Raw genomic sequence first — 12766 nt, 5'->3', positions numbered from 1 at the left:
GACTTAAAAAAAGAAATCTGTTTTATGCTTGATGTACAATGTCTCAAAAGTGTTAGCATCTGGAGGTAAAATACCATAAACTGAGAAACGTGTATCCTCTTGGCTTCTTCTCCCTTGCTTACACTATCCACTACCTGAACTGGCTTCCATGGCCCTTTCTACATCTGCCTTTCCTTTGCACCTACACTGTTTTGTTTCCCACCCAGTTCAGTTTTCTTCAGTAGATATTTATTGAGTGCTCACATATTATTCATAGTTATATATTCTGGGACAAAGATGATTAAAAATCGGTTGAGAGCCTTGAGGAAATTTTAGTATGATGAGAAAGATAAACAAGTAAATAGTTCATCAAAAGTCAGCGTGTAAAAATGAGAAAAAACAATTTTTTTTCCAACTATGGTACCTAGTTCACTGATAGAACAAATTTTTCAAATGTATGATATATCCATTCCTAGAGTGGGGACATCAGTGAGCAAATATAGTCCCTGCCCTCTAGAAGTCTCCAGCTAGTGAAGAAAACAGAAGTTAAACAAATAACTACAAATGCTTAAATAAATATTTACAAATTGCCCTATGTCTTATAAAATGGAAGGAAACCTCAGATATTAAATACTTACTTTAATTTAAATCAATTACATTTTGGCCAACAGAAAATACAACGCACAAATAACTGTTTGCCCATAATGTTATTTCTGTCCCCACCACATACCCCATTACAGTCAGTGTCCATCAGTGTAGTAAGATGCTACAGAATCACTACTTGTCTTCTCTGTGTTATACTGTCTTCCCGTGCCCCTCCACCTACATTATGTGTGCTAATCGTAATGCCCCCTTTTCCCCCTTATCCCTCCCTTCCCACCCATCCTCCCCTGTTAAGTCCAGTCTTGGGTTCTGTGAGTCTGCTGTTGTTTTGTTCCTTCAGTTTTTTATTTGTTCTTATACTCCACAGATGAGTGAAATCATTTGATACTGTCTTTCACAGACTGGCTTATTTCACTGAGCATAATACCCTCTAGCTCCATCCATGTTGCTGCAAATGGTAGGATTTGTTTTCTTCTTATGGCTGAATAATATTCCATTGTGTATATGTACCACATCTTCTTTATCCACTCATCTACTGATGGACACTTAGGTTGCTTCCATTTCTTGGTTATTGTAAATAGTGCTGCGATAAACATAGGGGTGCATATGTCTTTTTCAAACTGGGCTCCTGTATTTTTAGGGTAAATTCCTAGGAGTGGAATTCCTGGGTCAAATGGTATTTCTGTTTTGAGTTTTATTGAGGAACCTCCATACTGCTTTCCACAATAGTTGAATAATTTACATTCCAAACAGCAGTGTAGGAGGGTTCCCCTTTCTCCACATCATCGCCAACATTTGTTGTTGTCTGTCTTTTGGATGTTGGCCATCCTAAATGGTGTGAGGTAATACTTCATTGTGGTTTTAATTTGCATTTCTCTGATGATTAGCAATGTGGAGCATCTTTTCATGTGCTGTTGGCCACCTGAATTATTTCTTTGGAGAAGTACGTGTTCAGATCCTGTGCCCATTTTTTAATTGGATTATTTGCTTTTTGTTTGTTAAGGGGCATGAGCTCTTTATTTATTTTGGATGTCAACCCCTTATCGGATATGTCATTTATGAATATATTCTTCCATACTGTAGGATGCCTTTTTGTTCTACTGATGGTGTCCTTGGCTGTACAGAAACTTTTTAGTTTGATATAGTCCCACTTGTTCATTTTTGCTTTTGTTTCCCTTGCCCAGGGAGATATGTTCATGAAGAAGTTGCTCATGTTTATGTCCAAGAGAGTTTTGCCTATGTATTCTTATAAGAGTTTTATGGTTTCATGACTTACATTTGGGTCTTTGATTCATTTTGAGTTTACTTTTGTGTATGAAGTTAGGCAGTAATCCAATTTCATTCTCATACATGTAGCTATCCAGTTTTGCCAACACCAGCTGTTGAAGAGGCTGTCATTTCCCCATTGAATATCCATGGCTCCTTTATCATATATTAATTGACCATATATGCTTGTGTTAATATCTGGACTCTCTAATCTGTTCCACTGGTCTATGGGTCTGTTCTTGTGCCAGTACCAAATTGTCTTGATTACTGTGGCTCTGTAATAGAGCTTGAAGTTGGGAAGCAAGATCCCCCCTGCTTTATTCTTCCTTCTCAGGATTCCTTTGCCTACTCAGGGTCTTTTGTGGTTCCATAAGAATTTTACAACTATTTGTTCCAGTTTGTTGAAGAATACTGTAGGTATTTTGATAGAGATTGCATTGAATCCATAGATTGCTTTAGGTAGGATGGCCATTTTGACAATATTAATTTTTCCTACCAAGAGCATGGGATGAATTTCCATTTATTACTCTCTAATTTATCTTAAGAGTGTCTTGGACTTTTTAGGGTATAGGTCTTTCACTTCCTTGGTTAGGTTAATTCCTAGGTATTTTATTCTTTTTGATGCAATTGTAAATGGAATTGTTTTCCTGATTTCTCTTTCTGCTAGTTCATCATTAGTGTATAGGAATGCAACATATTTCTGTGTACTAATTTTGTATCATGCAACTTTGCTGAATTCAGATATTAGCTCTAGTAATTTTGGAGTGGATTCCTTAGGGTTTTTAATGTACAATATCATGTGATCTGCAAACAGCGACAGTTTAGCTTCTTCCTTACCAATAGTGATGCCTTTTATTTCTTTGTGTTGTCTGATTGCCGTGGCTAGGACCTCCAGTACTATGTTGAATAAAAGTGGAGAGAGTGAGCAGCCTTGTCTTGTTCCCAATCTTAGAGGAAAAGCTTTCAGCCTCTTGCTGTTAAGTATGATGTTGGCTGTGGGTCTGTCATATATGGCCTTTATTATGTTGAGGTACTTGCCCTCTATATCCATTTTGTTGAGAGTGTTTATCATGAATAGGTGTTGAATTTTGTCGAATGCTTTTTCAGAATCTATGGATATGATTGTGTGGTTTTTGTCCTTCTTTTTGTTGATGTGGTGGATGATGTTGATGGATTTTCAAATGTTGTGCCATCCTTGAAACTCTGAGATGAACCCCACTTGATCATGGTGTATGATCCTCTTGATGTATTTCTGAATTCAGTTTGCTAATATTTTGTTGAGTATTTTTGCATCTATGTTCATCAGGGATATTGGTCTGTAGTTTTCTTTCTTTGTGGTGTGTTTGCCTGGATTTGGTATTAGAGTAATGCTGGCTTCATAGAATGAGTTTGGAAGTATTCCCTCCTCTTCTATTTTTTGGAAAAATTTAAGGAGAATGGGTATTATATCTTCTCTAAATGACTGTTAAAATTCAGCAGTGAATCCATCTGGCCTGGGAATTTTTTTCTTGTGTAGTTTTTTGATTACTGATTCAATTTCGTTGCTGGTAATTGGTCTGTTTAGGTTTTCTGTTTCTTCCTTGGTCAGTCTTGGAAGGTTGTATTTTTCTAGGAAGTTGTCCATTTCTTTTAGGTTATCCAGTTTGTTAGCATATAGATTTTCATAATTTTAATAATAGATTTTAATAATTTTTGTATTTCTGTGGTATTCGTCGTGATTTTCCCCTTCTCATTTCTGATTCTGTTTATGTGTGTAGATCCTCTTTTTCTCTTAATATGTCTGACTATTGGTTTATCTATTTTGTTTATTTTCTTGAAGAACCAGCTATTGGTTTCATTAATTTTTTCTATTGTTTTCTTCTTCTCAATTTTATTTATCTCTTCTCTGGTGTTTATTATGTCCCTCCTTCTACTGACTTTGGGCCTCATTTGTTCTTCTTTTTCCAATTTCAATAATTGTGAATTTAGACTATTTATTTGGGATTGCTCTTCCTTCTTTAAATAGGCCTTGATTGCTATATACTTTCCTCTTAGAACTAACTGCCTTCGCTGCATCCCACAGAAGTTGGTGAATTGTGCTGTTGTTTTCGTTTGTTTCCATATATTGCTTGATCTCTGTTTTAATTTGGTCATTGATCCATTGATTATTTAGGTGCATGTTGTTAAGCCTCTATGTGTTTGTGAACCTTTTTTTTTCTTTGTCCAATTTATTTCTAATTTTATACCCTTGTGATCTGAGAAGTTGCTTGGTATAATTTTAATCTTTTTTAATTTACTGAGGCTCCTTTTTTGTTTTTTTAGGAGTCAGAGAGATGCATGAGGCCTTTAATAGCTTAGTTACTATTGCTGTACTGAGGCTCTTTTTGTGACCTAGTATGTGGTCTATTCTGGAAAATGTTCCATGTGCACTCAAGAAGAATGTGTATCCTGCTGCTGTTGCATGCAGAGTTCTGTAGATGTCTGTTAGGTCCATCTGTTCTAATGTGTTGTTCACTGCCTCTGTGTCCTTATTTTCCATCCAGTTGATCTGTCCTTTGGAGTGAGTGATGTGTTGAAGTCTCCTAAAGTGAATGCTTTGCATTCTATCTCCTCCTTTAATTATGTTAGTATTTGTTTCACATATGTAGGTGCTCCTATGTTGGGTGCATATATATTTATAATGGTTATATCCTCTTGTTGGACTGACCCCTTTATCATTATGTAATGTCCTTCTTTATCTCTTGTTACTTTCTTTGTTTTGAAGTCTATTTTGTCTGATACAAGTACTGCAACAACTGCTTTTCTCTTCCTGTTGTTTGCATGGAATATCTTTTTCCATCCCTTCACTTTTAGTCTGTGTATATCTTTGGGTTTGAAGTGAGTCTGTTGGAGGCAGCATATAGATGCATCTTGTTTTATCCATTCTATTACTCTGTGTCCTTTGATTAGCGCATTCAGTCCATTTACATTTAGGGTCATTATCAATAGATATGTACTTATTGCCATTGCAAGCTTTGGATTCATGGTTACCAAAGGTTCAAGGGTAGCTTCTTTACTATCTAACTGTCTAACTTAACTCTCTTATTAAGCTATTATAAACACAGTCTGATGATTCTTTCTGTCCCTTCTTCTTTATCCTCCTCCACTCTTTATATGTTTGGTGTTTTATTCTGTACTATTTGTGTTTCCCTTGACTGATTTTGTGGATTGCTGATTTTATTTTGTGTTTAGGTGGTATTTGTTCTACTTTCTTTGTTGTGGTTTTATTTTCTCTCTTGACATCTATTTAGCCTTAGGAGCGCTTCCATCTAGAATAGTCTCTTTAAAATACACTGTAGAGATGGTTTGTGGGAGGTAAATTCCCTCAACTTTTGCTTATCTGGGAATTGTTTAATCCTTCTTTCAAAATCCCTACTGCTGGATACAGTATTCTTTGTATGAGGCCCTTCTGTTTCATTGCATTGAATATATCATGTCATTCTCTTCTGGCCTGTAAGGTTTCTGCTGAGTAGTCTGATGATAGATTGAGGGGTTTTCCTTTGTATGTGATCTTTTTTCTCTGGCTGCTTTTAATACTCTCTCATTGTCTTTGACCTTTGCCATTTTAATTATTGTATGTCTTAGTGTTGTCCTCCTTGGGTCCCCCCTTGGTCTTCCATGGTGTTGGGAGATCTGTGGACTTCCATGGTTTGAGATACTATTTCCTTCCCCAGATTGGGGAAGTTTTCAGAAATTATTTCTTCAAAGACACTTTCTCTCCCTTTTTCTCTCTCTCTTCTTCTGGTGCCCCATAATGCGAATAATGTTCCATTTAGATTGGTCACACAATGCTCTTAATATTCTTTCATTCCCAGAGATTCTTTTATCTCTCTTTGCCTCAGCTTCTCTGTATTCCTGTTCTCTGATTTCTATTCCATAAACCATCTCTTCCACCTCATCCAGTCTGCTCTTAAATCCTTCATTGTTTGTTTCATTTCTGTTTTCTCTGTCCTGAATTCATCCCTTAGCTCTTGAATATTTCTCTGTAGCTTCACCAGCATGTTTATGACTTTTATTTTGAATTCTGTTTCAGGAAGATTGGTGATTTCAGTCTCATCAAGCCCTTTCTTTGGTGTTTGAGTGATTTGGAACTGAACAAGGTTCTTCTGCCTTTTCATGGTGATGGGAGTGGTCACCGGCAAGTGTCACATATATCAGCTGGGAGGACAAAGTCCCTTCTTGTTTGCTGGTCGTTGCCTTGCCTGTCTCTGCTGCCTGTGCCAGTCAACTGCACACAGGAAGCAGCCTCTGGATTAATTCCCTGATCTTCCATGGTGCCCTGGTATGGCCTAGGGCACTAGCTGGGGTCACAGGCAAGTGGCATGTGTTCTTCTGTGAAAATGAAGCCCCTTCATGCTTCCTGGTCTCTGCGCTGGTCTCCACTGCCTGTGCCGGGCAGTGGCACACAGGGAGCAGCCTCTGGGTTAATCTCCTGAGCTGTCATTGATGGGGTGGCCCTTTGGATGGCTTAAGGCACTGGTGGGGGTTGCAGGTGAGCAGCGTGTGTTTGCTGAGAGAACAGAGCCCCTTCATGCTTCCCAGACTCTGCGCTGGTCTCTGCTGTCTGGGTCGGTCAACTGCACACAGGGGTAGCCTCTGGGTCTGGGCCAGTCAGCTACGAGCAGGGAGAAGTCTATGTGTGGTTGCTGTGGGTGGGGCCACTCCCCAGCTGTTCTGCAGCAATGGCAGGTCAACTGGTTTGCTTGCAGCACCAGTGGGGGGGAATGTACGGCAGGCTGCTTATCGCAATGAGGGGCTTTGGAGCTGCATTGCCACCCAGGGGGTTAAGGCACCTGTAGTTCCTTAAAGTTCCCAGCCTGCTGGGCTGAGTGTGGCAGGATGATTTTTTCCACCTGTTAAACCCTTGTCCCTTTAAGACTTTTAAAGTGACTGCTTTTCTTTTGACTGAGGGAAGCAAGCTGTGGGAACCTGTTTGCAGTTTTAGTTTCAGTTTTTGCTTTTCTGTTCCTCTAATTTCCAGTGCACCATGCAATGTGTGTCTGTGCTCCCGGTGCAGATTACTAGGGCTGGTTATTTAGCAGTCCTGTGCTTCCACTCACTCCCCACTCTGATTCTTTTCCTCCTCCTAGTGAGCTGGGGTGGGGGATGTGCTTGGGTCCCACCGGTCATGGCTTTGTATCTTACCCTTTTCCATGAGATGCTGAGTTCTTGCAGATGTAGATGTAACTTGGCTGGTGTACTGTATCTTCTGGTCACTCTTGTAGGAGTAGTTGTATTTGCTGTATTTTCAAAATATACTTTGTTTTGGGAGGATATTTCCTCCACCCTACTCATGCCACCATCTTGAGAATCTCCAAAACATATATTTTTTAAAACTTTTGAAGATAAGGAAAAGATGATCATCCTTATTCCACTCCCTAAATAATCTTTATAAATTTTATGTTTCTTTCTAGAACATACATACATATGTTTGTGTAGATATATATATAAAATTGTAATATTTTAATCATTTTAAACATAGTTTACATAAGCATTTATATTTTCACTGTAAACAATCTTTACAGTGAATCTCTGTATTGCTGCATAGTTTTGTAATGACCATTTTTAGTGTCTGGTCATTATTTCCTTGATTTTGTACCAAATATATTTATTTAAGTGATGTCACTTTCTTAGCTATTGATGTGCCCTCTATTGGCTTATTATAACAAAAATATATATTGAATGCTTTTACATATAATTTTATTATTTTCATAGAACAAATTGTCAAAATTTAATTGTTAGGTGTGAAACAAGGAGCATTCCTATGGTTCTTTATATATATATTATTAGATTATCCTCCAAAGTTTTTACCTATTTTTTTCTTCTACAATTTGTATTTTTTAATGCCAGAATTATTAGACTTCAGTATTAATAATTCAATTATATTTTATTATTTTAAAAGTGTTACTATTATCGTATTTATTTACAAAATATTTCTTATTTTCTATTATAAAATAATTAATATATAACTATATCACCAATCTGGGAAATTTTGGAGACTCTTACTTATTCTTTGAACATTGCTTATGCCTAGGAGTGTTTTACCTATGAGAAACTTAAAGATAAAATGTTCCTTGAACAGAATCACATAATGATTCACTGAGCAATAAATCTTTGATGTGGTCATAGAAGGATGAGAAATATTCTGCTGGGTGGAGAAATATCTATCATCTTAGCTAAGTCCTCTATGAATTTCTATCATAAACAACCTAAACGTTAAATATAGTTTATGTATATGTATGTACTTAAAATATATTTATATATTATACTATATTATATATTAAATATATATAGTATTTATACTATATAAATATATATATTTATTATACTATGTATTAAATATATATTTTTTATGTACGTGTGTGTTCATATATACATAAACACAGAAGAGAAGAGTAGGATAAAGATTCAGAAAACAGTAAAGTAAAGGTATGTGAGGGGCATAGTGAATAACTTCAAACAAATGGAGTTTGTATTGTGGGAAAGTAAATGGTGATATTGGAAGGGCAGAGTGGGACTTCACAAGTTTAGAAGTTACTTGTAGCCACCGGGGAACCATTTTAGGATGAATCATCAATTTGTATTTGATTAAGAAGTGAAATATCTAGAAGTATATTCTTATTCTGCCTTTTTGAATTAGCGACAGCACTGGAAATCAGTATCAAGTAGTCAAGGTAGAACTAACACTGAGATCTCCCAAAATGAACAAAAGATATGTCAGATTTGGGAATGTGAGTTAATGTTGGATACTTGTTAAAGTACTTTTTCTAAATTAAGGAGAGGCACAAGGCATTGGCTTTTCACAGTGATAAATATCTACCCCCAAATCTCCCTCTCTCAATTTGTACACTGCAATTATGGTTTAGTTAGACTGTGGTCTAAGTTATTATCATCTCTTTCCTGGACAACTTTAACTGCCTTCTTGCAATGGTCTTTTTGCTCCAAATTTTTATTCCTCACAGTGTTATTATTATTTTTTTTTACAAAGCAGACTATTGTTATCTTTTAAATTCTTAATTGGATACTTTTACCCCACACTACTTCTGCCTAAAACTCTCCATTGGCTTAGCATCTCAGTTAGAAGAAATTAAAAAAATCATGGCCTTGTTTTAACATGATTTGGCCACTAACGTTTTCTCTGATATCATTTCACACCATTCTTCCCCATCACTCAACTCCAGCAACCCTGACTTTTCATTTGTTCTCTGCATGTACCTAATGTGCTCTCACCTCAGGCCTTTGGATATGCTTTCCCTTCTGCCTTACATGCTTTTCAGGAAGGTCTTCCCACCGCTGGCTTTTCATTGCCTTTTATTCTTCATCTGACAGTTATCTTATCAGAGGGGTTTCCTGACAAAACAATCAGAAATTAAGACCACTTTCCTCTTGAACACTTTCAGAGTATTGGTTTTCTTTCTTTCCTTTTTGCACTGTTTAATTTTTAATTACCTTATTTTTCATGGAGAGGTGGCAGTTAAATCTTCAGAAAAATTCACCTTCCCAGATTAACTGAAATTTTTGGGAGGAGATAATAGTTAAAAACGTGAACTCTGGACCTAGGTAGCCTGGTTCTGCCACTGTTCTGTTAACTTACCTGCATTGAATTATTTATCCTCCCCATGGTGTCTTTTTCTTCCTTGTTATGTTTACTATGATAGTAATTAACTTATTGGGTTGCTATAAAAACAACACACTCTTAGGAGAGTGTCTAGGCCATTAAGCACTCACTAAATGTTGATAGTAATTGTTATTTTTTATTATCTATTTACACTTTCTACAGTATAAACTCTATGAAGGCAAGAAACTTACTCGCCTTGGTCTCTGCTATGTTCCCAGAATAACAGATGCTCCATGATTATTTGCTGAATAAATGAAAAAAATGAATGAATGTTGTTTAATATCTCAGAGATCAGGATGTCTATTGACTTCTGAGAGAACCGATTGGATTATTTGTGAAGTCCCATTCTTTGATGTATTCCAACTGGTTAATTGCTCCATGTTGATGGATAACTAACCCTCTGACTGTGACCGAAACTAAGCCTGCAGTTTGATTCACAGTGTGGTTTTAGCAATGGATTTTTCAATTCCTGGAGTTTGAGTATTGCTCCACTGCATGCAAGTTGAATATTGCAAGTCATTAAACCTTAATTTTTCATATGTAAAATGATGGTAAAATTTTCTACATAAAATTTATTGAGAAGACTGTCCTTGTCATGGTGATTGATGTTTCTCTGAGGAGGGTTGAGTAAATCATTTCAAGCAGAAAAAATATTCTGTTCATAAAATTCTGCTGTATATGGGATACCAGAACTTTTCTTAAATTACCCAATCTAGTGCTTAATCACCATCTCAGGAAATTCTTTTTTTTTTTGCCTGGAGGTGGTTTTGGCATATCTTTTATTAAGAAAGTATTTGTTTAGTAGACCACCCTCCATGTGTATGCTCTGAGAAGCCCCCAAAGAGGATTTTTGTAAAATGAGAGGGATCATGGTTTTTTTTTGAGATACAGAACCTTTATGGTAGAGTGGGGTGACTACATTCCCCTTAGGAACCATTCATCTCTCTCCACTCTTGAGTCTAACACTTCTTACTGGAACCTAAATCCTCCTAATGCAATTTAAGCCAATGTCCTGAGGTGTATCTCATTAGGTATGGAGAACAGCTGGCCACTATTTTCTATGTAATAAATCTTCATACACTTTAAGATAGTTTTTAATTTGCCATTCTTTTTCTAAGCAAGCTCTAACTTTATTATTGTTCCCTCTCTCTGCTCACATCCCCACCTGATGTAGGCCTGTGTTTCTATTTATTAATCTAGATACATTTAATCCTCAAACATTCCCAGTCATATAATTAACTAAATATAGCCTTTGAGATTCTTATCCTTATCTCCCACAGAATATAATGACAATATAAAGGATGGTTTTAACTAAAATATGTTCCTTAGAGTTGTCCTACACAAAATATTTCTCCCTATTTTTAGGGTCAGTCTTCCCTAATATAGATTTAACAGTGAGTATGAATGCTATATAAAATTACAAAGCATGATTAGCCTTTCTTGCATATAAATAAGAAGCACACTAAGTTTTGATGTTGACAGCTTTTATTACTTTCTTTTATAATATTCCTTACATAGTAACTACTTTCTCATTGTTGGTGCGATGTCATCTAAAAATCTTATGTCACTACTTGAAAAATTTGAAATAATCAAATAATTAATATGTAGTTTGTTACTGGTAAGAAAAATAATTGATATGACTGATAACTTTAAATTAAATTAGGAAGCTATTTTCTTATCATACAGACACTGCCTTAGTTAAGGTTCAGTTAACATACTAACACTGAGCACTTTCATCATGTTGGATAATGTAGTAAGCTCTTTTACTTACACGTCCTTAATTAAATCTTCCCCAAAATTAAGGGGAAAACATTCTTCGTCCTCTTTTATATATGTAAAATTTGAGATTGAAACAGTACAAATTGCTTAAGCACCCACGGTCATGTAGATACCAAAGAATAAAGTGAAAAAGCAAGAGTTTTGTTAAAGTTAGTTGCTGCAATTGAGAGATGACTACAATAGTGGATGATAGGAAAGCGAGAATAACTACTTTGTAGAAATCAGCAATTGCTGAGTACTAAAAAAAAGAAATTTAGTTTCCATTGTTGTTTTTGTCATGTGAGTCAATAGTAACAAGACAGTAATTTATGACTCAATCTTAGTTGTGAAATAAATCAGTTAGATTTATTTTCACCATCCTTTCTGGAGTTAAAAATCCAGTGGGGACAGGACTGAGAGTAGCAGGTACCTGCCCATATCAAATGATAGAATTCGGTGATAACACTGTAATGGGGCCACTGGTAACAGGTGGTAATGTTTCCAGTTTTGCTGTGCAACAATCACTATAAACTTACTGGCATTTATTATGCTCATGAATTCTGTAGGTTGGGAGTTTAGAGTAAGCTGTGTAGGGATGGTTGGTCTCTCTTCCACAAGGTCTTAGACTTTGGCTGGGGTGGTGGTGACTTAGTGTCTGAGGGCTAGAAAAATCTGAATGCTTATTCACTCCCAGATCTGGTGGTTGATGCCGGTTGGCTGTTTAGACCTTACCTTGTGGCTGTTGTCTCAAATATCTAAATGTCATCAGGGCTTCCTTAAAACTTGTGGGCCTCAGGCTAGTCAAACTTTTTAACAGCAGTGTGTGGCTCTGAATGTGAATGTCCCAACTAACAAGACTGAATTTGAATGGTCTTTTATGACCTGTCACATGGTGTCACTTTCACATTTTGCCGACTAAAAGCAAGTCACAAACCTATCCAGACTGAAGAAAGAAATCAGACTACATCCTTGAAAGCAGAGTGTCACATTTATAAAGGAGTACTTAGAATGGGAAATACTATTGTAGCCATCTTTGGGAAATAAAATCTATCACAAATATTCCTGGCAGACTAGATAACCTGGAATAGCCCTCTCAATAAGGATAATTAAATGAGATAGACAAAATCTTTTAATAAATATCTGATAACATTCCAACATCTCTGATGAGCATAGATGCAAATTTCCTCAACAAAATATTAGCAAAACAAATAAAAAAATACATTAAAAGGATCATTCACAATGATCAAGTGGGATTTACTCCAAAGATGCAAGGATAGTTCAATATTTATCTGTAAATCATCAACATGATACACCCCATTAACAAAATGAGAAAACCATAGGGTTACTTCAATAAATGCAGAAAAAGCATTTGATAAATTTCAACATCCATTCATAATAAAAACTCTCAACAAAGTGGGTACAGAGAGACCAGACCTGAACATAACAAAGGCTGTATATGACAAATCCACAGCTGAACATTACATTCAAGGGTGAAAACTGAAAACATTTCAGGAGGGACATCCT

This window comes from Manis pentadactyla, chromosome 9, assembly GCF_030020395.1.
Source record: "Manis pentadactyla isolate mManPen7 chromosome 9, mManPen7.hap1, whole genome shotgun sequence".
In the NCBI taxonomy this organism is placed as follows: Eukaryota; Metazoa; Chordata; class Mammalia; order Pholidota; family Manidae; genus Manis; species Manis pentadactyla.
Note: the sequence above shows the minus strand (reverse complement) of the source record.